Source organism: Anoplophora glabripennis, unplaced genomic scaffold, assembly GCF_000390285.2.
Source record: "Anoplophora glabripennis isolate ALB-LARVAE unplaced genomic scaffold, Agla_2.0 scaffold287, whole genome shotgun sequence".
Taxonomy (NCBI): domain Eukaryota; kingdom Metazoa; phylum Arthropoda; class Insecta; order Coleoptera; family Cerambycidae; genus Anoplophora; species Anoplophora glabripennis.
In genome coordinates this window covers 265,261-292,006 of record NW_019416441.1, presented here as the reverse complement: position 1 = coordinate 292,006, position 26,746 = coordinate 265,261, and the positions used below count along the sequence as shown (strand labels likewise).

Genomic DNA, 26,746 nt, shown 5'->3' with positions numbered 1-26,746 from the left:
TTGCGTTTAAGAACAAGAAAGTAACTTTGAGCATTTACTGTAATATTATTTTAATGTGATTACAAATATCAGTTTATTTAAAATGTTAATGTTGACTTTCTTACATTATTAGTTGATATTGTTTATTTAAAATATTAGTGTTGATTTTTATTTTATTGATTGATAATACTAATATCAAAAATGTGTAGTTATTTTTTTTAATGTGACGTTTTTTCATTATTATTCCCTGCTTTGAGGCTGCAGTTATAAATTATTTTTTATAAATCGGAATCTTTGTCTATATTTAATGTATAAAAAATGCGAATTTTACTCGAAATCCATAAACGATATCAAAATTTTGTAAGAGGCAAAAAATCTTCTAAAATAGTGCTTATTTTTTAAAATATAAATTCTGTCATCATTGGCATACACACAAAAAAATTATGGGATAGCCAGTGGCGCACAGGCACTAGAAATAGAACATCCTATATATGCCCTTATATAAAAAAATAAGTGTAACAAATTTGAAGTTTCTAAGAAAAATAGTTTTCAAATTATTTGAAAAAAATAGGTTATCTATTCTATATTTAGTAGGTGTGCACTTTTGTATATAGGTAAGTTAGGCTAATTAGTCTTATTTTCATCTAAGGAACCTGTGGTCAAGCGTTGTCCATCCTTTTCAAGCACACCCTGTACATGACAAGGATTGCCAACTTACAAAATAAAAAACTCGGCGTAATCGTGCGCTGCTGTCAAGTTTCTGTTGCAACTTTTGGCCTTTATTCATGCATATTGGGTAAAAAATAATAATTGAGAAATGGAAATATATAATTTTAAGTGTTTTAAACCCGATTTTATTCGATATCCACAAGCAAGTGTCTACGTTCGCGTGAGGCATAAATAAATAATCTGGAAGAAAAAAACAAAAGGTAGTGATCCTCACTTATAGTTACACTCTGTATAGTCTGGGCTGGGATACAGACAGTGATATAAAATGACCGTCATTTAAACGTCATGACGCGGTCGACCGCGTCATGATAGGTTTTGTTTCTTAAATATTTAAATTATTATTATTATTTTTTATTACAATAAAATAAAATCACTTTATAGATACTTTTGATGATTTTATTAATGTTAATATTAAATTAATATGTATTAAATATTCATTGTCAATGCGGTAAGAAGTAGGTTTATGTTCCACCTGGTGACGTGGTGTCCTTAAAACTTAACCAATGGTAACAATTTTTTGTTTTATTACTTTATACTTGTCATCTATAGCCAAAGAACATGTGTTTTTTGTGTTGTTTGTTTTGTAGTTAAAAACTTTTTTAATATTAATATAGTTTTGTTGATGAATTTATTAAGGCAATATTGAGATTCAGTAATTTATATTTTAGAAAAATGACATTAAATTACATTTAAGTACTATTATTTTTCCTAACTGAAACTATTTATGACGTGTAATGTCCGTCATGACCTGGTCACGAGTTTAAATGACGGTCATTTTACATCACTGGATACAGACATATAAATTTTAAAGAAACACATTCCTTAAAAGCACTATTATTTTTACAGACGTGATTCGACTTCTGGTGTTTGGCATAACTTGAATATATTAGATGTCAAATTCCTTTAAAAAAATTACGACTGGAGTGAACGTGCTGATTATGTAAATACTATTAATTACCAGATTGAGTTCCAAATTGCTGTATCGACGGATTCCTTTTAAAGTGCCGAAACGAGCTGTTTGCCAAACGCTGTAATATAGTAATAAAAAGTTCAAATAGTTAACAATGATTTTAATGGACCTTATGTTTATTTTGCAAATATACAAATATTTGTGGTTCTACAAATAACACATTCATAAATTTCCAAGGAATACTTCTCGGCATAAAGCTTTAAAATGCAATAAACGAAGAGCATATAATACAACTAAACTAAAACTAGTGGACGTAAATTTAGAGTGCGATACCCCATCTGGGGACACACTGTATTTAGATAAAATAATAAATTTGCGCAAAGATAATAGTGTTTTGTCATTATGCAACATTTCCTTGCTTGTATTTGCTTCAATGATTCATTGAACGAGTCGAGAAAACCCAACAGATATTTAAGAGCCACATTTGATTCACTGCACCTGAATATTTTTCGAAACGGTAGCGAATGTATCCAACTAATTATAAATATACATACTTTCAAAGATAACCTGTAAGGGTTTTCGCTGACTGAGTTAAAGTAATCACAAAGTGATAAAGAAAACATTCTTAGCATTTATTTAATGAAGATGAAGTCACAATTTGTCAGCACAACACGCATTATGTTTGGAATGAATTTGCGAAACAACGTCTAATTATTCCATGAAACTCCTAACGAGGCTATAATATGATTAATTAAGTATTATCGTCGACAATTTGCTTCTGTTTATTAGGTCATACAGAAGAAGCGATATCCGCCGAATAAATGGTCAATTATAGCATTTTTGTCAGCTGTTTTGCTGAAGATTAGTTTTACTCTTGAGCTTTTCTATAAGATGACGCAAATGGGCAAGGTGATAATTTTTATTTTTTCCACTTAATTTGCATATAACATAACTAAACTCCGTAAAAATAATTTAAACAGGTATTAATTTATGTCTCATATTACTGATAAATTATAATGAGCATCCACATTGCCGACAAGCGAGAGTCAGTATATTTTCGTATGAAAGAATTTGTTATTGTTTATTTAGTCTTACAGGTTTCTTTTTTCTGAACCCAAAAAGCACCATTTCTTTGGAAAGCAAGCAAAATATTTGTGACTAAATTTACTTCTTAAAGAATCATAATATTAACTGATGTTTATAAATTTGTTTATTGTTGTTACCAACAAACCGATATGTGACAGATAGCCGTATGCAAAATTGTTTTTTCAACGCCCTCTGTTTGATATGATTTAGCAAGTAACGAAACTAAAGTCAAAGGCTGAAAGTTTTTCATTTTTTCTCAAAAATTTAATTATGCAAAGGCATATAAATTTCGTATAGTTGGAAAGAGAATGAAAAATCTATCAAAAAATGCAAAAAATGTGTACAATCCTATTTAAAAAAATTTATCGATGACGTCACAATTTATCTAGTGTGACGAAAAAAAAATTTGTGCGTCAGTATAAATTAAAAATATATATAGTTAGATATAGTTCGATACCAGATTAATTATTCAATTCACGTAATTCAAGCAATGACACTAATCACTTCAAATTAGATTTTTATAACATAACATCCAATACAGAACATATATTTGAATACAAATGTATCTTCAACAAGCTACCACAAAACAACTTGGAAGACTTCCACTGGCAATCACAAACAAAACAACCATTAGTTAGCGGCCAAGTAATCCAGGCAGACCTCGCTCTCTCAAAATTGTCTCGAACTGACTGGCGGCGGCTTTTCGTCGTCGACCTACTATGTTTTCGAACATCATATTTCTAACAATATACTTTATAGGGTGTTCAAAAATGGGTAACTGGATTATAGTTCGGGGCCCTTATAATCAAACAGTATAGTGTCTACTAAAAAAAAAACAAATATTCCCTTTATACCTGAAAAAACTGACAATTTGGCAACAACGCACATCTCGTTAGATTGTCCTTCTAAAATTAATTGTCAAATTTGACAGAAAACACTTGATTACAAAACACTTTGTATAAGGTTACACTACACAATCGGTTATTTATATTAATACCATTTCCTTCAAGAAAAATTAATAAACACTGGGACAGATGAATTTTGGTTACGAAGAGGACATATTTTTTTTTATAAATTATCGTATTTGCGTTAAAATCATAGACGGACAACAACCACTAACTTCACAACAAAATTTAAGTGGCACCGATTGCGAATTGACAATATTACACGTTTCTGTCAAAGTGACAGATTTTTACATAATTTCTAGAGGGAAAAATTTCTATAGCAAATGATAAAGTATACCTTAAACATCTCAAATCAACTTTAATCACTTCATAATTGTTGAGTTATGGGGAAGAAAATAATAAAATGTAAACTGAGTAAATAGTTTTAATTAGATTTTTATATAGCTTTTATAGCGTTACACTTAAGTAGACTGCATATAGACTAATACTTAATAGGACAAAGATACTTTGGTTTTTATATAAGCATTTCTGCTGATCAGCGTATTTAGCCACAGCGTCGGCTTCGCTGGAGTAAGTTTAACTTAGGACTATAAACACCATTAANAACCACAAATAGTCTTCTCTTTCAAGAACCCAAGGCTGGCTTTCGCAAAATTTCCAGTTGCAAACATCAAATTCCCTGACTTTCATGAATATTTTAAAAATTCCCGGATTATTATTCCCTGTTTTTAATGAAGAATAACGAATTCCCAGACTTTTCCCGGTATTTAATTAAAACTACGAGTATTATTAAATAAATTTACAGGTGTTTTACATAAAGCCCAGGTACATACATATCTACATAGACCGGAGTGGTGCTTTATAATATGGAGATTTTGCAAAATTTAATCAACAGAAAATATTAGTTCTTATTAATATTTGCCTTTTTGAGATTAACTGTGGATATGGAGCCGTACTATATCTTAACGAAACGCGTGCACTGACGCACGTGCATCTACAAAAACAACACGGTGGAATGTGTGCGACAATAGCGAACGAAATAATCTATCTTTGTCATAGACATACGAGCTGTCCAGTGTCCACGACTTCGGTTCTTCGGTACCATGAGTGCGACAAAGCGAACGTAATATAAATTTCGAAAGCAACTTTTTATTGTTTTATATGTATAATAGATCGAAGGGTACACAAAAAAATAGTTCAAGTGTTGTTAAATCATTAAAATTAACGATTAAAAAATTAAAACTGTTATAACTTTTTTATTAAAAATAAAAAAAAAATATCTATTTTTCTGAAAAGATAGTTTACATTTTTTAGAGTAGATTGAAAAATAAAACAAAATTCATTCACTTTTCTGCTTGTTATGATTTTTTAAATTTCTGGAATCATCCCTTAACTTTTAGTCTCCTTAATTCTGTTAATTTTAATAGTACAAAAAATTCAAATTCAATTCAATTGCGGTTATCCAGTTAACTGGACTATTATTTCGGAAAGAAAATCGTCGAGTGAACTGAAAAACATGTTTCACGGAAAACAAAATATTTGAATGAACGCAATTTTTGTAATTATTTCAATGCAAACTAAATTGTAAACAACCTGGTTTAAAACACTATCGACAAAAAGCGGTCGTGAAAATTTTATCTCAAACTGTTATCGTTTACGTAACAAAATTTCGGGGCTACTGCTGAAGTTGCTAATGACAATGACCTCCATACGCCAAATTCGTCGAAACCGTGCGTAAACTTTAACCAAACAGATAATTTATCATACAGATAAAGAATATTAGGAATCTCATTCACCACAAACAGCGTGATGTCATGCGCCGCACAGCGAATAAAAAAGCCCACGACGATTGTTTATTCCGCGAGAGTACAAGATCAGGCACAGCATGTCCAAATGATGTAATTAGAAGATGTTGTATGACTCCCGATGTCCTAATATGCGTGTTGGAATTGTGTCTATTAAAGACGATAGTTGAGTGATGGAACGAAACTGCCAAGCTTAGGATGAATTGAACCTGACCCTGAACTTTTCGAGGTCGCCTCTGCTTATTTTTGTTGAACTCGACACGGTTTGGTGGAATTAGAATTCAGGATAAGTACTGGTGTGATTTTGCAAAATTAAAATATATCTACGTGTTTCATGTAAGATATATGCAGCGTGCTAGATGTTTGAATACCATTGCTTCAGCATAACGTAGATTAAGTATAAATGATCAAAAAAGTTATTTTGACGTAAAATTAACCATTTTTAAAATGCATCGAGTTTTATTGGAGAATTTTATTACAACTTGACAACAGTGCGGGTCGACCTAATTCTAGGATAACTAACTTGCCCGCGCCAAACTTTTTTTATAGAGAATGACAAAAGATCCGGAAGAGTTGTGAAAATTAATGAATTTAGAAATTTTAAAGACAATGATTATTTTGCAATTTTATTTCTGGATAGATTAATAGTAGTACACAATGAATTTCATAGTACGGAAATACTCTTAAAACCGTGTTTTAATAAAACAAAAACATAATTAATATTAATCAAATATGTAATATCACATTTTAGTGGTGCATCATCTCTTTATCAACCTTTTAAAATATGGTGTTCCACTGGATTCAGTCTTGGGTCCTTTACTGTTTTGATATATTTAACATTTGACAACAAATTTAAATGTTTTATCTAATGGCATGCTCTTGTTGGATTCGTTAGAAAAATTACAGTTTTTCAGTAATAAATTGACTTTTAATGTTTCCAAGTTCCGAAACGATGATCTTCGGCCTTCGTAACTTGATAGACATGAGTAATCCTAAATATGTCGAATTTCCTAGTATTTAGCTATCGGAGTTGAACTAATAATAATCATAACTTGTTGTGCCTAAAAAACGCTCTTCCTTATCCATCTCACGGTTTGGTAACTTTCAGAACGAGGAATAACACTAACAATATCAAGAAAACATTGAAATCCATTTCTGTTAGCAAACTGCCGTTAGGGAAAACAATGATGATAAATAAGTTGTGCTCTAGCAGAATTGTAGCGAGTTTTTCTATAAATTAATAACATGTCGCTATGCTTGTACCCAATATACGGGTCTAAAGCGTACTTCTTTGGTTGTAGCATCATTGATAATATCAAATCTCTCAAGTAAAATCACCAACATAGAATAGATTCCAGTTCTGGAACGATAACTTGATTCTTTTTGTTATTTATGGCTGATTTAACAGTAAGATTATTCTATTTTCCTATAGTCCAGTCGGTATCTGTTTCAAAAAGTCCAAAGGGTGAATAGTATATCCACGGAGATTTTTGGCTTTTTGGCTTTCAAATATCACTAGAAATGAAAATTTTTCTATGCGCATAAAAAAAACTTTTGTTAAAAAAATTCGAAAATTGTCATATTTTCTTCCTATTTAATTTTGTATCTTTTCAAGAGTTGATTTTAGGCGAAAATGGAAGAGGAACAAAATGTGTGTAATTAAATTTTTTACAAAATATGACTACTTACAAATCGAATGAATCATGATTATTATTGTAAAAATCGAAAAAGTCGCCAAAAATGGGGTTAAAAAACATTACTTTTTGGGTATTTTTGTGGGGTCTATTGTATAGTACCTTCATACTTGGCTCAAGAAAAGTTCATGTTATGTAGAATCATCACACCAAATTTCATCAAAATCGGTTCGATAGATTTTGCATAATAATTTTGCAATCCAGATTTTGAAAATTAATTTGCAAATTTTCAAAATTTTGCACAAGAAAAACCGAGGCCCTTAGATACTTCAATCTTTAATCACATATAGAAGAGCTCTCATGCTTTCAAACGCTTTTTGAAAAATTCGAATCCGTCAATCCGTCTGGCGTTTGTTTAAACATTGATCGACTTTAATATATACATTTAAATACATATAATATACATTCATAAGTTTAAAACAAAAATTTGTGTACATTTTTTAAATCCTGATTTATTAATGCAATTAAGTATGAATAAAATATTATTGGTTTTTTATAATTAATTTATTAATTTAATCATCATTTCTTTTGTGATTAAAGTATAATTCAAATATTATTTATTGTTTAAATATAAGCAAATGAGAAATTGAAAATAATTGTGGTTTACACAATTTTAGAATATTTAAATACATTTGTTTTTGATCTTTGATAAACAGTATATAAGTTTATGCACTTACCTTTGATACAATAAAAAAATAAAGTTGATAATTAAATGAAATTTAAAGATAAATAATTATCGGACTGTTGAAAGACGGTAGGCATTTGAAAATACGCTAATTGTTTTTTTAAATCCCTAGAAGCTGAGATATTAAAAATTTTTAAGCGCGTCGCGGTTTTGAACTGACCGATTCAATTTCGAGCAGGCCGAAGCGGCCGCGCTCTGTCCTTCCCCCACCACCACCCGTACGATTTTCTTGAATTTCTCGCTTGCATAAATAACTTTAAACACGTTTTAAAGTAGGTTGCCAATGAAGAAAAGTATTGCAAACTTAGACCTGGTAAGTACTCGGAATACAAAGGTATTTTTCGAAAAATTAGCCCGGATGTCCCAGTACAAGTGTAAATGACGGTTAACTTTGATCGACTATAACTACGTGACTAATTCACTAATCGATCTGTTTTTTTTTAAAGAAGCGTCTTTCTAAGAACTTTTAAAACCTGCTTTAAAAAATTTGATTTGATTGAATATTCACAAAGTTATTCTAATTGTTTATAAGTACAAAAATTCCACCAATGTTTAAACAAGCGTCAAAGCTCTCCTAATTGATGGATTCGAATTTTTGAAAAAGCGTGCGAAAGCTTGAGAGCCCTTGTATATGTGACTAAAATTTCAAGTATCTAAAGGCCTCGGTTTTTGCTGTGCAAAATTTTGAAAATTAGTATTTCTTTTCAAAATCTGGATTGCAAAATTATTATGCAAAATCTATCGAACCGATTTTGATGAAATTTGGTGTGATGATTCTACATAACATGAACTTTTCGTGAGCCAAGTATGAAGGTACTATACCCAATTTAAAGACCCCAAAAAAATTCCCTAAAAAGTAATGTTTTTTAACCGCATTTTGGCGATTTTTTCGATTTTTCTCGATATTATTTTTTTAAAAAATTTAATTACAAACATTTTCTAAACTCAATTCTTGAAAAGATACATAATTATATAGGAAGAAAAATATGACAGGTTTCGAATTTTTTAAACATATCGTGCCGCCAAAAGTTAAGCCCACTTTTTTTTTATGCGAATAGAAAAATTTTAATTTGTAGTGATAATTGAAAGCCAAAAAGCCAAAAATCTCCGTGGATATACGATTCACCCAAACCAAAGCAGATACCGCCTAGTCCATTAATATTTAAATAATTTAAAAAAATTAACATTTGAATAAAAACAAAAGGAAATAACATTTTACATATTTGTGATTTTCTTTTGTATTAATAATATTGAAGCTACTTGAATAATCCATCTTACATAGGACACCGTGTTTGAAAGTACATAAATCAGTGACAAAAACCTCACATTTAATTTTTTGTCGCATTTTCCCCACTTTTAATTCACAGTTTGATAAAATATAACTATTAACCAATTTTTCAATATTATTTTAACGATTTTCATACAGCATTTGTTTAGTGGTACAATTAAAATATGTTTAAAATTAACAACATGGTAATACATATATCTTACAACTTATAAGGCATGTTGTAGAAATACCCAAGAATGTAATCAGTCGCGTTACGAGTTGTTTTCCGCTGTGCTTCAGAAATAAAATCAGCTCCAGCTAGACGTCTGAATATTGATATGCGACACCTAAGTCCTAAAAAGGACACGACTCCAAGGATAATTTTAACTCGCATCTTTTTGCATGAATTCTTCGTGGGAGAAACAAAACGAGGAATTGTTTACTTATGCACTTCGAGTGACGTGTTTTAAAAATGTTTGGTTTCGCCTGAATTTTAATTTAACGCGTTCTCAACTGACCCGCTGAAATCTTAAGTGGTGAAGTTAAGGACAAACAAAAGGATGAATAATGCGCTAACGAGGTGATGTATAGCCCGTTTTATTTTCGAATTAAATGAGCAAGTAAAAGAAAATTTAAATATTGGACGAAGTTAACTATTTTTCCTTATTTATTTACATTGCATATTAAGAATTACCATATTAGTGATGTCTTATATGACTGTATTAAAACTAATTTAAAGCTCGAAACATGGGCGAATTTGTTAGATCGACTTTTCACCGTCTCGTTTGTTTTAAAGAGCTCCTTTCTCGAAAGCCATTAATTCTAGATGTAAACAGCTTAGGAGTAGATTAAGATAAGTTATAGGAGATATTCTGATTAAAGGGGATAATTTTGGAACGGGTATTTTTAGATATGTGGACTAATACGTTTGAGCCGGATTGTCTATTTAGTCGCTCTCAGAAGGTATATATCGACTCTGACTCTTATGTTTTTTTAAAATCTATTACATTAAAGAAGAATTAAGTATACAGGATAAGTCAAAAAGTGCATGAATCGAAAAAATGTATTTTTTAACGCATGTCCTGGATATTTTAAATTTTATGAAAACAATAGTTATGCCAGAATAACAAACGAGAGAAAACAAGTTTTAATAAACAACAAATAGGTATTTTCTTTGGAATTCTATGTTATAAGTTGCACAAAGTGGTCACCATTTATCTTCTGACAGTAGCGAAAAAATCAAAGAGATCAAAATTGTAGAAAATATAATTCTTTCCAACTTTGTTAATGTATATTTATGTCGTAAAGTCAATAACAAACGAGATAATTCAATAATTATACTTTGTCACTATTTTCCCCCATAACTTGAAAAATATCGATCGCACGATAAAATTTGTAAGTAAAGAAGTTGTAGAAAATCGCATTTGCAACAACTTAAGTCCTTACCATTTTTGCTGTAAAGTTAAAAATGGCCGAGATATTGAGCAAAAACAATTCCTTTGAAACCAAATCTCGCAAGGTCCTACGCTCGCGTCTTTATCGCAAGCGTAGTACCTTAAATATTGGTTATAGCGAAAAAATTAAAGTGATGAAAATTGTAGAAAATATAATTCTTTCCAACTTTGTTTATTTACATTTATGTCGTAAAGTCAATAACAAACGAGATAATTCAATAATTATACGTTGTCACTATTTTCCCCCTTAACTTGAAAAATATCGATCGCACGATAAAATTTGTAATAAAAGAAGTTGTAGGAAATCGCATTTGCAACAACTTAAGTCCTTACCATTTTTGTTGTAAAGTTGAAAATGGCCGAGATATTGAGCAAAAACGATTTTTCCTTAAATTCAAGATGGCGGCTGACGCAGGGGTGGAATTCAGACGCGATTCTGAATTTACACTACTATTGACCCCCCCTAAAGGTTAGAACAATCAAATTGTGGTCCCTAATTTTTTCCCGGTTAAATGACAATCCGATTGGGCTATGACCAATACTTACGGTTGTGTGTTGTTTACGTGGCCATTTGAACAAAATGTAGAATCGCCAGAAAAATATGTGGGTGTCAAAGTTGACGTTTTCATTTAATTTATCCATAAGTTCGCAGAACTCGTTTCTACAATCATAATCGTCTTCACTCAATTCTTCTAACAAGTGAATTTTGTATGGATGTATTTTTTCACGAAGAATTGAAATATGGAATAATATACAGGGTGTTCCATCTTACTTTAGGAAATAATTGACCGTTTCCATACATATCAACGACCCTGTATAAGGTGTATGCTATTCATTTTAGAAAGAAAATTGGAAGGTTAGGGATTAAATCAGATATGGGGATGAAAATAGGGAATGTAATTGTAGATCTAATTTGAACTGAAACTGAACCGAAATAAGTCACAAAAATTAAAACATAAAATAAAATCATTTTACAAAGCTCTTGATTAGCTTAAATTATGGAGGATGAGATGAGATGAGAGATTGTCAAAAAAATTATTGAAGCCCGTGGACATTTTGAAAGGGAAACAAAAATTTTGAAAAAACTTCCTGTTGAATTTCTTATGATTTCTTAAGGGTGGTTAACTAAAAAATTTTTGACTCGGATCCTGAGACTAGAAACTTCAGTTTGCTTTTTTTAAATCACCTAACAATTTAGGATTTTTTTAACCTTTAATTTTTGCGACTAGTGTAAAACAGCTAAAATTTTAATTTGAAAAGTGCAAAAAACAATAATGAATCGAATGAACCAATAATTTAGCATGAAAAATTTGAACGACACTTTCAATCACTGTATATGCCAAAAAATCTACGTCTTTTAATTTTCAATATAAAAAAGATGAAATTAATTATTATTAAATCTGTCTAACTTTAACGCATAAACAAACAGTGATAAAGACTAGAGGGAAATGACGGAGAGAGAGAGAAACTCGCTAGCATAAAGCTTTTAATTAATAACTGATTTTCCACCAGTTATTAAAAACGTTTCCTTGGAAATTAAAACCACCTTCAGGCGGCGTCGCACGCGCTATTCTAGTGAAAGATTGAGTGCAGAATTAAAGTCTTGGTGATTAATTTCCTGTGAAGGCGTGTATCGCGTAAGGTCTTGTGTTCCTGAATCGTAATTTAAAGGAGCCACAAAACTCAACATTATCCTGCCCGACTTCAAAGAGATAAATGAGGGGAAGAAAGGAGGGGTGTTTGATGATGAGATTACTGTGAAATGGGGTAGTCTATCAGAGTAATTTAAGTCGGTGGGGTGGAAACATTAGACATGACGAGGAAGAACATGTAGGACTGTGTGTAATTTTGTTTCTAGTAAGACTGAAGAGGTGACAAGGGCTGCGTGATAAAACAAATAAATTCGTTTATTAAACATAATAAACAACAAAAAGTAATCATGCTATTTATTGACTTTACAAACACTTTATGTTTATATTACGTTTTATACAGAATTTCACTTATGCTTTATCCATCTCGGCTCCATCGGACAAATCACATTTTTATCGTAGGTGCATCTGCATTGTTGCCATGGGTTGAAATTTTATAACCAGATGTTAGGTGATGTAATACCGGCGAAGTTTATTGCAAAAATCGATAAAATAAATTACCGATTACAGCGGACGCGTAAATATTTTAGCGTAATCTTTATACACAATGCTTCTGGTCAGCATAAAAATATATTTATTTACACAAAACCGTAACATATTGCAGAACTTCAAGGATTTCAGCCACGAGTGGCGCCAGGCGAAATGTATGAATTTTTGAAAAAGTATTTAGTCATTATTTTCACACGTTGTTATTATTTTTAGTAGAATAATATTTAACAGTTTTTTCTCCTTAGCATAAACTAAAAATTTTTTACTAAGTATGTTGTAATTTTGACACCATTTTGGGCAATTCACAGGCTCACACTATAATCCTGATACTATAAAAAAAGCATTTAAAACCTTGTACATTTTCTTATGTTTGGGATGAAGTCATATCTTAACAAATAATACAACAAATACTGCCTCCATCATCAAAAAATAAATAAATAAAGAATAAGTTCTTCTTTTAAGAAATGCTACAAGTCTATATTTCAATATTTACACTGAAAGAAGTGCGCTTTATTCTTTATTAGAATTCTATATGCCATTATAAGACCATTGTATACCTACTATATGTGACAGTTAAACAGGTGCATATTGGATATAAAACGCGTACTGCTAACACAGTTGTATAGTTACTATAAACCTTATTCTTCATTAAATTATTGTATAACTAGTATACAACGTTTTTTATACCCTTTACGAAATAATAGCAATAACTGTTATTAAAGTGTTCCATATCGTTATTAGAACATCTAGTACTGGTTATAAGTTTTATAATAATAAATGTATTAAACTGTTGTATACTCTGTATGAGTTAAAAACATATGTCATTAAGTTTTCAGAAATTTTATTGGATAACTGTAATTACAAGCTAAGGTTCTAATGTAAACATACATAAAACATACTTTTAAGCATTAAAAATGATGACAAATCGCTCCCAAAACTGTCCAGTTTATTTTCTTAGCAACGATGCACCCGTATTTTCTTGTATTACATGAGAATTTGCACTATAACTCTTCCACCTTAAGAATGAAGCATCCCCAGAAAGGTTGAGCTTCTTTCCATATAATTTTATTTCCTCTGGTTGATTGACTTTATACCCATGCTTTTCTTTGTCACCGTTAACCTTCTGTTCCTCCATCTTATGTAAAACTTAACATCAGCGATTTCTAATAGGACCTACAAAATAATAATTTTTAAGATTTAGACAAGATTTACATTTGAAAAAACAAAACAATTACAAGCCATAAAACAGTTAGATACTTACATAATAATTTTCCATTTCACACAACGCGATATGATCATGTATCCCACAAAACATGTGCATATACTGTCCATTTTCATCAAACTAGACGTGTAATAGTCGTAAGTCGATGCACAGCGGACTGTCGGAAATTTTACGATCATAACCGATTATGCACCGAGAGGTGACGATCACTTAACCATTATAAGACGCGTTTTACACGTTAAAAACAGAAATATATTCAGTATAAGAACGAATAATTCTGTTAATACAATTATTGTTATATACAAATTCGGATTCGGATATTGGTCTTTATACAACAAATCTTCCCTACTATACAATTGGAACATAAAGCCTATAAGACATAATAATGTATAAGTAATTCATTATAACCTTTATTTCATAGATGCATAAGGTGTATTAAGCACCTTCCAGTTAAACTCATTGAATAATGAGTATGGAGATGAGTGCTTTTTTTTAAAGGTGTATATTTGTTATAAAAATTTTAATATTCGCTATACACATTATTCTAAATAAACAGTTTAATAAGCCCATTTCTTTACTTACCTACGCGTAAATCTGATTTTTCTTAAATTATTCGTAAACTTTTACTTCCTTCTTCGCGGATTTTAATAATGTTTTGAAGCTATATTAGAAAAAATATTGTTTGTTGCTTCGCAAACTGAAGTCAAAAATAACTATTTCTATTTTAAATAGTATTCATTTGAATTAGTTGTCGTAAAATCTGTTATCTTATACGTCTGCCACTTTTTTTATGTTTTTTCTATAAACAAACTGAAGCGAATTTCTTTGACCACAGAATTATCGTATACTAAGTTTTATAGGAACTTTTATGTCCCTTTTATTTTTGCTTTCTGATGTTTTTATTAGCCAACTACTGGAAATTCAGATATGATATATTTTTAACTATACAGAGCCAAACAATAAAATAAAATATGGAACTAATTCTTTTAATACGAATATGGTTTCTGGAGAAAATTTGATTTTGACTATCCATTTTTCTACGACTTAAAAACGAAAATGTTGTATATTTGATGTAACGCCACTGACGAGAGTATTTTACATCATCCAATTTATTATGAATGGCCAGATCCATGAATTTGCGACCGAGCTATGAATTTTTTATGTATGTGCAATTTCCATCCACGTTTTTTTTTCGTTCAGAGATACATCTCAATTTGGCAAGAGAGAAATAAAACGAGTTGCCTAATTAGGGTGTAGATAACTGAATCTAATTAAAATGTTAATATAGTTCGATGATGTAAACATTGGAATTATAACAATTAACGATAATAACAACTTGTAACAGTAGCTTGTTAAAACATTGACAAAGACGGAGACTAGTACGAAATTATTTTTACTTTTCGGGTTTTCAAAAATTCAAAAGGCCTTAAATTTGAAATTATAGATTACGATACAAATTAAATAAACATCTGCAGATCCATGCAAAATATTTTGGCATACGATTTTTATTACAAAATTATAATGTAACGAAAATAAATTTCTGAACTTAATAATAATAATCGTATGAATATTTATTTCTGTATTTTCCGCGAAACCAAACGCTGTGACCTTATACCAACAGCAGGTCAAAAAAGGTGTTTCCCTATTGCTTACCTTAAGCACATTTAAGGCCGCTGAGTCTCGAAAACATTCCATTTTTTCACTTTTACTTACGTTTTCCTCTTTGTCGAGTACAAACAAGACGTGCTTGTCAAGTAAATCACATCGAATGAAAAGAGCGATGTGGGTAAATTTGCTGCGTTTTATTTGCATTGCAATAATGCCTTACCATATTTGTAAAGCGGTATAGAAAGTCGGTAGATACACTTTCTTTATTTACGAATTGTCGACAATCAACTGTACGCTGATATAAGGCTATCTGTTTTATTACTGTACGATGACTGTAGATATTAAATGTAGGTTGACTAGGTGTCGATTTATTATGTCGGTGGTGTTAATTTAATAAGCTCGACGTACAGGGTGCAAATAAATAAATACGAAATAGTTAAAAAGGTGATTCCTTTGTTGAAAATTGAGAGGGTAGGGATAATTGTTTGATCTTCCATGTATTATATGCATATTATGTATGTTCAGTTTATCTAATTTTTATGAAGTACGGTTTTGCTTAAAAGTATCCCTTAGATTTATATTTTTTATTCTCTTTCTAGTATGTATGTTAATAGAATTTAAAACTGCAACAAAGCTGACAGTAATTTTATGTAATCAGCAATGTAAGGGCCACCTACACTCTGGAAGTCTATGTTTAGCAATAAAGTGTAAATCTAGACATTTCTGCTTCAATAATACTAAGTATGTGGCCAAATATTCCATTTGTCTGATAATCTGAACTGCTAATTTCTATTAACATGAAGATTAGGTTCTATATACCTGATTGTTTTTGCAGTTGCATTAGTTTGATGTAAATAATATGTTTTCCATGGTTTATATATGCTGTCATAATTATGATTTTTATTCTGAAAAGCTGAAACGTCAACTTTGATCAATTAATTGGCTGTTTTTCGTGGTGACATACTGTGGTTTGGATATATTCAATTTTTTGTTCTATATAAAAAGTGGTGTGTTCTTTTGACCAGACTCTGTTATTGTTATGCTTTCGAACATGCTGAACACAACTGAAGTCAATTTGGCCTTCAAATCCTCAAATAATATGTAAATATCGTTTTTCGAGTCTGTTCCTTTTGTATTGATTAACGTACAGGTACATCAAATCGCAGATAAAATATGCCAATGGTTCGTCAGCCACAAAACCAAGAAGCTCTTCAGGTAGCAATGTAGTTCGTACAATAGAAACGAATTCTTCCGCAGTAAAAGAGTTTATGGAAGTAGATGACATCATCTCACGAGGAATTACTGAAAATAAAGCTGAAAGCGAAGAAAACTTTCTAGAGGAAGATGAAAAGATGAGATAACAGTGAAATTGACAGTGAAAACGTTATTAAAAAGAACTACCGAATCAATTTGTAAGAATTGAGTGAGAATTTTTCTCGAAAATTGTACGTGCTGGCACCAAATTGAGTTCAGATTCGTGTTTAGCGGATCCGGAAATATGACAGTAGAGTTATGGACTATGGTATCTAATTTATGAACCAGCTTCTCCCATGACGTTCCAATTCGTAAGCATATGCAAATAACCTATTTTTTGAAGACTTGGGGGGATATTTTTATCTAAATGGTGGGTTTTGGCGTCAAACTATGTAACTTCAGTAGGTCTGATAACTTTTTTGGGTGTCTGTTATTTTTAAAACTAATCGTCCAGCTTCGATACTCTTTAACGGACTAAGATTCGGTTAGGATCCCATCCATATAACGACAAGTTTTCCGTATGAAATCGCATTTTAATCAAATTTTCGTGTTCATCAAATATAAAAGTTCCCAGGCTTGCATGACACTAAACTAAATCCGTTGTAGTTAATATTGGTTAAAAGAAATCGTGGTCAAATGTAGAACTGTCAGTTGAGGAAATAAAACAACAGTTTCCTCAGTTTGCAATATTGTAATATACCAGAGTTCTCACAGAAAAATATCGGTGTTACAATGACCAAATCTAATAAAAAATTCAGTGTCCCTGTCCCTCAAATATTCACCTTTGCCACCGTCCACCTCTTTACTTTCCACTGGTCCGTCTGTCGATTATATTTTAGAATAAATCGCCTTAGTGACGCAACCCCCTGTCATACATTTTTAGACCGACTAAGCCTAGCGAACAGGAGGTGGTCGTGGGATAAAACAAAACAAATCCTGACGTATCAGATGTCCCACGCTTTCTCTGTATTGTTAATCATTCTGATTTGTGTCCGCTCCATATACCCGGCTTGCGTAAGCGCGACCAAATTCGATTGATTCGCCATCGCCCGTCTAGAGGATTACTAAAGGGAGAGTAGGTGGCACGCGACTAAACAGAAACTATGACGCCGCTATTTTTAGAGCGTGCGACACGGTGCATTCGGGAGGAAGATTAAAATCCGCTTCCTTGGATATTTTCGCGATGACGATTCCGGTGGTGACGCAAGCTGGGGCGGGTCAAGCGTGAGATTTTCCGTTCCCGAAGGCGCCTCAATGGCAACGAAGTTGGCGAGACCCGTGTTCGTTTCTACAGGGTGATCCCCTAAAAAGAGTCGCATTTAGGTCAACTTGTTGGTGTATGTGTCGTAGTCAGATTGTAATATCCGTCGCTGTGGCCTTTGCTGTCTATAAATTAGACATAAATGTAGAAAAAAGTTGTATGGGCATATCCATGGGCGTAACATTAACCTTTCTTGAAATGCGTTATGTTGTAATACTGAGGAATTTTTTCACGATTTGGCAACACTGCAAGACGAATCACAAGTAAACAATTGTTGTGAAAATGAATAATATTAAAAATCGTTAAAATGCTTTACAACTTTGATCTGAAACTTTTTTTATTGTGTCCGACATCGTGAAAAGTTATAAAGGGTATTTTAAAGACATCCTGTATATTAATAATGATACGTAAATAAGTGTCGCTGTACATGTCACAATAACTGTTTAATCAGGAACCTTGAGGTATAATTTGTGATTATTGCGGTTAGAGACACCGAAACCCAAACCAAAAGAATTTTTGCGAGATCTTTTTAGTGGTTAACTATGACTCCTATATACGGTGTGTATCAGCCAAATGGAATAAATTCAATAATAAATAAATGAGGGCGTGTTCGAAAAAACGCTCGGAGACGTCGATTGGTATTTTTAGTTGCGCATTTTTTTCAACAAAAGCTTTTCTACAGGATGTGTAATGTAACAGTGGTTAAGACCAACGTTTTTATTTTAAACGCAACACCCTGTATACCTATTATTCAATTTTTGGATTGGAAAATTCTAGACATATTTCATGTACAATGTCCTATACCTATCTTCAACTGTTTCGGAAATAACGAGCGTTCAAATAAAAACGTGGTCGAAGTTGGCTCTGACACATTGGACGTAGAGAGTAGCTTATAGCGACCAACTTAACCTCATTTCTCAACGAGCTGTATAGCAGCTGTCAGTTTCAATAACGTTAATGACTATATATAACTTTATTTTAAAGAATAATCGTGATAACAATAACCAACAATTAAAGGAGCTGCGGAAAGTGTCCCCCTCCTTGTTATAACAATAAATTAAAGCAGCTGCTGAAAGTGTCCCCCTCCTTGTTCCAAGCACTTTTCACACCTGTTCCTCAAATAATCAAAGACATTTTCTAAGATGCTCGGGGTATTGTTAATTTCACGAATCTTGTCTATAAGTCGAGCCTGCAGATGGTTTAAATCAAGAATAGGCAGTTCAAAAATAGTGTTTTTAAGGTAAGGCCACAAAAAGAAATCACACGGCCCAATATCACATGACCTCGGTGGAAATTCATGTTCAGCATTGAGACTTATTAGTCGATTTTGGAAAATTTCCCTCAACATATTCATTGTCTCGCCTGCCTTGCGCCATCTTGTTGAAAGTAAAAGTTTGTAATTTCGTTTTCTTCCAGCTGGTTAACAAAAGAAGCGATAATTTCTTCTCTATACCTTTGCGCAGTAAGAGTACCATTAAAAAAAATAGGTCCATAAATCTTCCTTCGATTGAGAGCACACCAAACTCCAATTTTTTGAGCGTGTAGAGGGCCCTCGACAAAAAAGTTATCTGGCTTTTCAGAAGACCACATTCTCATATTCTGTGAGTTTACGTAACCACTTAAATGAAACCAGGCTTCATCAGAAAAAAAGGTGATATTATGAAGTTCATCGTAGTTGTTTAAAAACCATTCACAAAATACAGCCCGTCGCGGAAAATCAACTTCATGAAGTTCTTGCTGACAAGTTAAACAATAGCAGAACAAACGCAAATCTTTTTTTAACACTGTGTGGCAGGTACCGACTGATACTCCCACCATTTGTGATAAAACACGTACAGAAGTTCTTGGCGCATTTTCTATTATTTGTTGGACATTTTCTTTTAATTCTTCAGTCCGCTTTTTAGGTCGGCCGCTTCCTTCTTTTCTTGTTACACTGCCCGTTTCACGAAAAACATTAACACAACGCTGAACTGCACTTTGAAAAATTTTGTACTCAACAACGCCGGGAAATTGATTTTGAAATTCTATGAAATAGAATACTCAATAGAATACTTCCATATTCCATCAATCTTGCGTCCATTTCTAAAGTAGGACTCTGTGATAAACACTTTTTGTTCTTGAGAAAACACCATTTTAAACGCTTTTTAAAACGAAAATATTCAAATTGATAGCGGCGATATAGCGCTTTGACAGATGACGTTTAAGTTCATTTGCTATACGCTACGCCCTACGTCCAAATTTTCAGAACCAACTTGACCACGTTTTTATTTGAACGCTCGTTATTAACTGTTTTCAGATTTATTGCAAAAAAATTAACATTAAAAAGAAAATTATTTGATTACAGAAGTTCGCTACAACACACTCAATACTTATTTCCCATTTAGCTCTTGTTAATACATAAAATAAGCGAAAACCATATCAGCGTTCCTTTTCACTAATATGAAATGTTGCCAAGACGTTCGCGGTGAGCATTTTGAACATCTACATTGACCTTAATGTTTTTTTTTTGCTTTTTTACACTATCAAAAAATAGACAGTATTACTTATTAGTTTTTGAGGCAATAAATTAAAATTACATTTAAATACAAAGCTAAGTTAGGTTTTAAGCTTTAAAAATCGACTTTCCAAACCTAAACCCTTTGCTGTTAATAACTTTCGGAGACACAGAAGGTTAAAGTTATGCAATTTTGCCCTTCACTGGATAAAAAATAAAATTTTGCAAAAACTAGTAGGCCTACAGCACCCATCTTTCGCACAGTTTTGAAGAACAATAAAACTCACAACTTTTAGGCATATTTATAAGATTCAAACAAATAACAACCAAGTTATGGATAATAATTAAAAAAGCTGTTTTCCGCGTTTTTTTCATGTTTTTTTGCAATACCTTTTATACAATGTATCCAATTTTAATCTATTAGGCGGCATTTTGTAGGTCTTTTTATTGCGATATTTCGTCTGTTAAACACTGTCCTCTAAAATCAATAGTTTTTCCATTACATTGGAAAAACTGATTTTCGACACAAATTGTTTAAAAAAAAGCAATGTTGCTAATGAAAAAGATTGACTCACGAGATGAGACACCTTTTCTACTGCTTTCCCCTGCACATTTCAACAATAAAATAGCGGACGTCAATTCATCGATTTTTTTAGTCTATTTACTATACAGGGTGTCTCATAATTAGTGTCCAATAATTTACCACTTGATGCTATTGCCAAAAATAAGAATATTTTTTCATATAAACATTGGTTCCATCCCCCTAAATAGGACTAAAAAAATTATGTTTTTTAAATATTTCCGAAATACGTTGAAGGAAAATTATGAATTTTGACGCCATGAACGCTCATTAAGATCATCATAAAATTTTTCAAATTTTTTTTTCAGGGGCGTCTCAATTGGGGGGTCGTCGGCTAAAATTTGCACCAATTTTTTGATTGTCGAAGTTTTCAAATTCAGAGGCCAACATATGATATACCTTCATTTCCTCTACAAAAAAGGTACTCTTTATTTCTTTCGATGAAATGCTCCATTTCCAAGAAAAACGGATTTAAGAGAAAAGTACACTTTGGAAAGTAACATATTTCAACTGATTTTTCTCGAAAACGGATTACTTTTTCGATATAAAAACAACATTCCCATTTTTGATAGAAAACTCAGATCTATCAAATTTTACTGTTTAAATATGAAAATAGCAACATGTAAAAAATTTGGGGCAAATTTTACCCGAGCTCCCCCCCCTCCTCCCTGTTTGGGACGCCCATAACAAACTTTGCTAAGAACTATTCACGTTGTTTATTACAATATATAATGATATGATGATATATCAAAATTCATAATGGTACATGTACCTATTTTAGTTATTCAAAAAAATTTTTTTTATTTTATTAATGTATGTAATGAAATGTGTTTTTCTCGGAAATGAAGCATTTTGTCGAAAGAAATAAGGGTACTTTTTTTGTAGAGGAAATCATAATATGTTGGCATCTGAATTTGAAAATTTCGAAAAGCAAAAAAATTGGGGCGAATTTTAGCCGACGACCCCCCCAATTGAAACGCCCCTGGCTAAAATTTTTGAAAAATTTTATGTTGATCTATTTCGACTTTTAATGAGCGTTCACGATGTCAAAATTCATAATTTTCCTTCAATCCATTTCGGAAATATTAAAAAAAAATGAATTCTTTTGAGGCCCCATTTAGGGGGCGTAGCTTTCTTAAGAAGCATTTCTCGACCCATGTTTATGTGAAAAAATATTCTTATTTTTGGCAATAGAATCAAGCGGTAAATTATTGGACACTAATTATGAGACACCCTGTATAGTAAATAGACTAAAAAAATCGATGAATTGACGTCTGCTATTTTATTGTTGAAATGTGCAGGAGAAAGTAGTAGAAAAAGTGTCTTATTTCGTGAGTCAATCTCTTTCATTAGCAACATTGTTTTTTTAAACAATTTGGGTCGAAAATCAGTTTTTCCAATATTTTAACAGACGAAATAATAAATGAACAGTTTTGACAATAAAAATACAAATGTGTTCCTAAAAATAAAAATGTTTGCCATTTTCTAGTAATATATTGAATCTTTCCTTATTATTTTATGTTTATGTGGAATGTCATTGACGAAACCATTCCCAAATATCGAGACGCTTTGTAACTCTTGATTTTCGTGTCATGCCCTGAGTATTGCGTTTTGAACCACATCGTATAAAATGTCCCCTAAAGCCTGATTATTTACGTACATCGGGTGCAGTTTTGAAATCTAATTCGCAAATGTTTTCAGCATAATGTCATCGATATTAACGTTCGTGTCTACGCCAACGCAGTCGGATATTTAATGCATAGTTTATCAGTGCATGTAACAACTTTCTGCTAATTAATTTTTATTATCTTGCCTTAATGTCGCAAACAAACCTTGTAATTCATTATCTACCCATCCAAATTACCTTTTATATTCGTCTGCCAGCTGTGAATGATCGGTTGCGCCTATAAGAAACAATTCGGTTCAATAACACTGGTAAAAAGTCGAGGTGGAGTGTCATTTGTCAAATTTGTTTTTTTATAGAGAATATCCTGGGTGATTGGAAACATATGCTCAGTTGGCCACGCCAGACGATTCGTGGACCTTTTATTTACGTATTGTTATTAGCGGAACTGCTCCCAGACAGATCCTTATTGCTTTGGATAGGCTGTCAAATTTTACGTACTCTGTTAAATGTACCAAACTACAAAGCTAGTGAAATGACAAAACCATGAGCCAGAACACTGCATAATAGTAAAATTTATCTACAGATTATGTGCCGCATGTTCGATATGTAACAGAATACAGGAAAACAAACACAAATTTCCTTAATATTCATATCCGGTGACATTTGAAAAATACCTTGAAAAATATGTGCACATTTCCTGTTGTATATGCAAAGGAATATCTTCAGCAGAATTGGCAGTGTAGTAATTCAAGTTTTATCCTTTTAGCAATGAGAATTGTAAAAATTAAAAGTTCCGTGAAAGAAGTAATCTGTAACTACAATTTTATTGATAAAATCACTGCAATTTACTTCTAAAAACCACGTCAGAAATTCTATCTGTAAGAAAAGTGGTTTATGTCTGTTGTTTTAGATTGGCAATTATTTTCATGCTTGTACCGAAATTTTCGTCAACAATATTTAGTACTTGCTCTTATAATTTCACGGAAGTTTGCTGTTCAAAGCGAGGAATAACACTACCAAAATGTCATAATTTATCAAAATACATAAGATTTTTGTATTAGTCCAGACGGTTTCTGTTTCAAAAAGCCATATTTGGGTGAATCGTATATCCACAGAGATTTTTGGCTTTTTGGCTTTCAAATATTACTAGAAATGAAAATTTTTCTTTGCGCATAAAAAAACGCGGGCTTAAATTTTGGCGGCACAATAGGTTAAAAAAAATTCGAAAAATGTCATATTTTTCTTCCTATTTAATTATGTATCTTTTCAAGAGTTTATTTTAGGCGAAAATGGAAGAGGAAAAAAATTTTTGTAATTCATTTTTTTACAAAACAACAAAACTAGTTACAAATCGAATGAATCATGATTATTATGGTAAAAATCGAAACAAATCGCAAAATTGGGGTTAAAAAACAATACTTTTTAGGGAATTTTTTTGGGGTATTTAAATTAGGTATAGGACCTTTATACTTAGCTCAAGAATCATCATCATCACACCAAATTTCATCAAAATCAATTCTATAGATTTTGCATAATAATTTTGCAATCCAGATTTTGAAAAAAATTGCAAATTTTCAAAACGGCAAAAACCAAGGCCCTTAGATCACATGTAGAAGTGCTCTCAAGCTTTCAAACGCCTTTTTAAAAATTCGAATCCGTCAATCAGGAGAACTCTGGCGCTTGTTTAAATATTGGTCGAATTTTTGTACTTATAAACTATTAGAATAACTTTGTGAATATTCAATCAAATCAAATTTTTTAAAGCAGGTTTTAAAAGTTCTTAGAAAGACGCTTCTTTTAAAAAAAAACAGATCGATTAGTCAATTAGTTACGTAGTTATAGCCGATCAAAGTTAACCGTCATTTACACTAAATGTACTGGGACATCCGGGCTAATTTTTCGAAAAATACCTTTGGTATTCGAGTACTTACCAGGTTTAAGTTTACAATACTTTTCTTCATTGGCAACCTACTTTAAAACGTGTTTAAAGTTATTTATGCAAGCGAGAAATTCAAGATAATCGTACGGGTGGTGGTGGTGGGGGAAGCAGAGAGCGCGGCCGCTTCGGCCTGCTGGATATTAAATCGGCGAGATCAAAACCGCGATGCGCTTAAAAATTTTTAATATCTCACCTTCTAGAGGTCCGATTTTGATGATTTTTTTTTTAAATTTAGTATATTTTCAAATGCTTATCGTTAATAATTATTGGTCTTTCAACAGTCCGATAATTATTTATCTTTAAACTTTCTTTACTTATCAACTTTATTTTTCTATTGTATCACTATGAAAATAATCTTTCTTTCATTTCAATATATTATTTCGTATTCGAAAAATACGACCTTGAAAAAAATATTTATTGAAATGTAGGTATATATTAAATTCGACCAATGTTTAAACAAACGCCAGACGGATTAACGGATTGACGGATTCGAATTTTTCAAAAAAAGTTTGAAAGCTCTTCTATATGTGATTAAATTTTCAAGTATCTAAGGGCCTTGGTTTTTGCTGTGCAAAATTTTGAAAATTTGCAATATTTTTTTCAAAATCTTGATTCCAAAATTATTATGCATAATCCATCAAACCGATTTTGATGAAATTTGATGTGATGATTCTACATAACATGAAATTTTCTTGAGCCAAGTATAGAGCCCAATTTAAATATCCCAAAAAAATTCCTTAAAGAGTATTGTTTTAACCCCATTTTTGCGATTTTTTCGGTTGTTACAATAACAATCATGATTCATTCGATTTGTAAAAAATGTAATTACAAACATTTTTTCCTCTTCCATTTTCGCCTAAAATCAACTCTTGAAAAGATACATAATTAAATAGGAAGAAAAATATGACATTTTTCGAATTTTTTTAACATATTATGCCGCCAAAAGTTAAGTCCACGTTTTTTTTATGCGCATAGAAAAATTTTCAATTCTAGTGATATTTGAAAGCCAAAAAGCCAAAAATCTCCGTGGATATACGATTCACCCAAACCAAAACAGATACCGCCTAGTCTATATGCGCTGTGATGTAAAGTATAAATATTTCATTGTTTATATGCTGCCATATTTTTTAAACTCTTATATTGAAAGTTTATGGTATTTTATACGCTTTATAGCATTTCCCATAAGAACTGTGTTAAATATTCCAATATTTGACATTAATTAAAAACAAAAACACATCGATAAATAATTCGAGAATACTTAATTGCCTGAATTTTTTGTTGATATTTATTTGTTAGTTGTTTATAAATGTTGACTTTCTTATCTTTAGCCAGATTAAAGATAATTAAGAAAAACCCTTTCCAAAGTAACAACTGAACACACTGTGTTTCCAGATTTTCTAAAGTACGAGTATACCTATGTAAAGAGGACAACATGCATTTAAAAATATTAATAATAACCGCTTTAATCTAAAAAAAAAGAAAAGTAGGGAACCATTACCGATAAGGAAAGGGAATCCAATTTTCGTAGATCACGCATGTCGGATTAGGAGTGCGACACTCTGTCATTGATAAACTGCCATCTCTTTTCGAAGGGGCCGTTTCTTTCCTTTGTTTTCATGGTAATTCGCCTTTACGCTCTTTTTATCGCGCTTTTCCCGCCGTGTATTTATCGGTAGCGGCCCCCTTAATCTCGGGTCTCGTCTGCAGACGCCCATGAATCATGGTAATGCGTAATTACGGGTCTTAGTAGGTCACGGGATTTATATCTTAGGCCTCGCGAGCCGTCTGAATTGGTACCTTTCTTTGTCGTAGATCGAAACTGTACGCGTAGCCAGTCTAACCTAAATATTTACCGGCGGACCTTGGCGCTGATTTATTTGTATGAAAATCTAATGGTGTGAATACGGAGAAGTGAGGTTGCAGTGCAGTCTGGAAAAAGTGTTCTATATTTAATATCGCGGCCGTTTTTACCGGAGCTGTGAACGATTCAGCGTAGGTCCAGTGTTTTGAGATGAAAATTCAAAAGGTGCTTCGTTCACGAGTAACCACATTGGGTCTAGTCCATATTTTCGTATGTCGGATTCCTCTGTTCATTAATTCCACTGATTT

The 26,746-nt window shown here is 31.9% G+C and overlaps 1 protein-coding gene across 1 annotated transcript in view; it reads left to right on the top strand.

Moving 5' to 3' along the window:
• Window positions 1-26,746, top strand: part of LOC108905132 (tissue inhibitor of metalloproteinase) — a 95,361-nt gene that overhangs the window by 7,937 nt on the left and 60,678 nt on the right. The gene's annotated exons all lie outside the window — the stretch shown is intronic.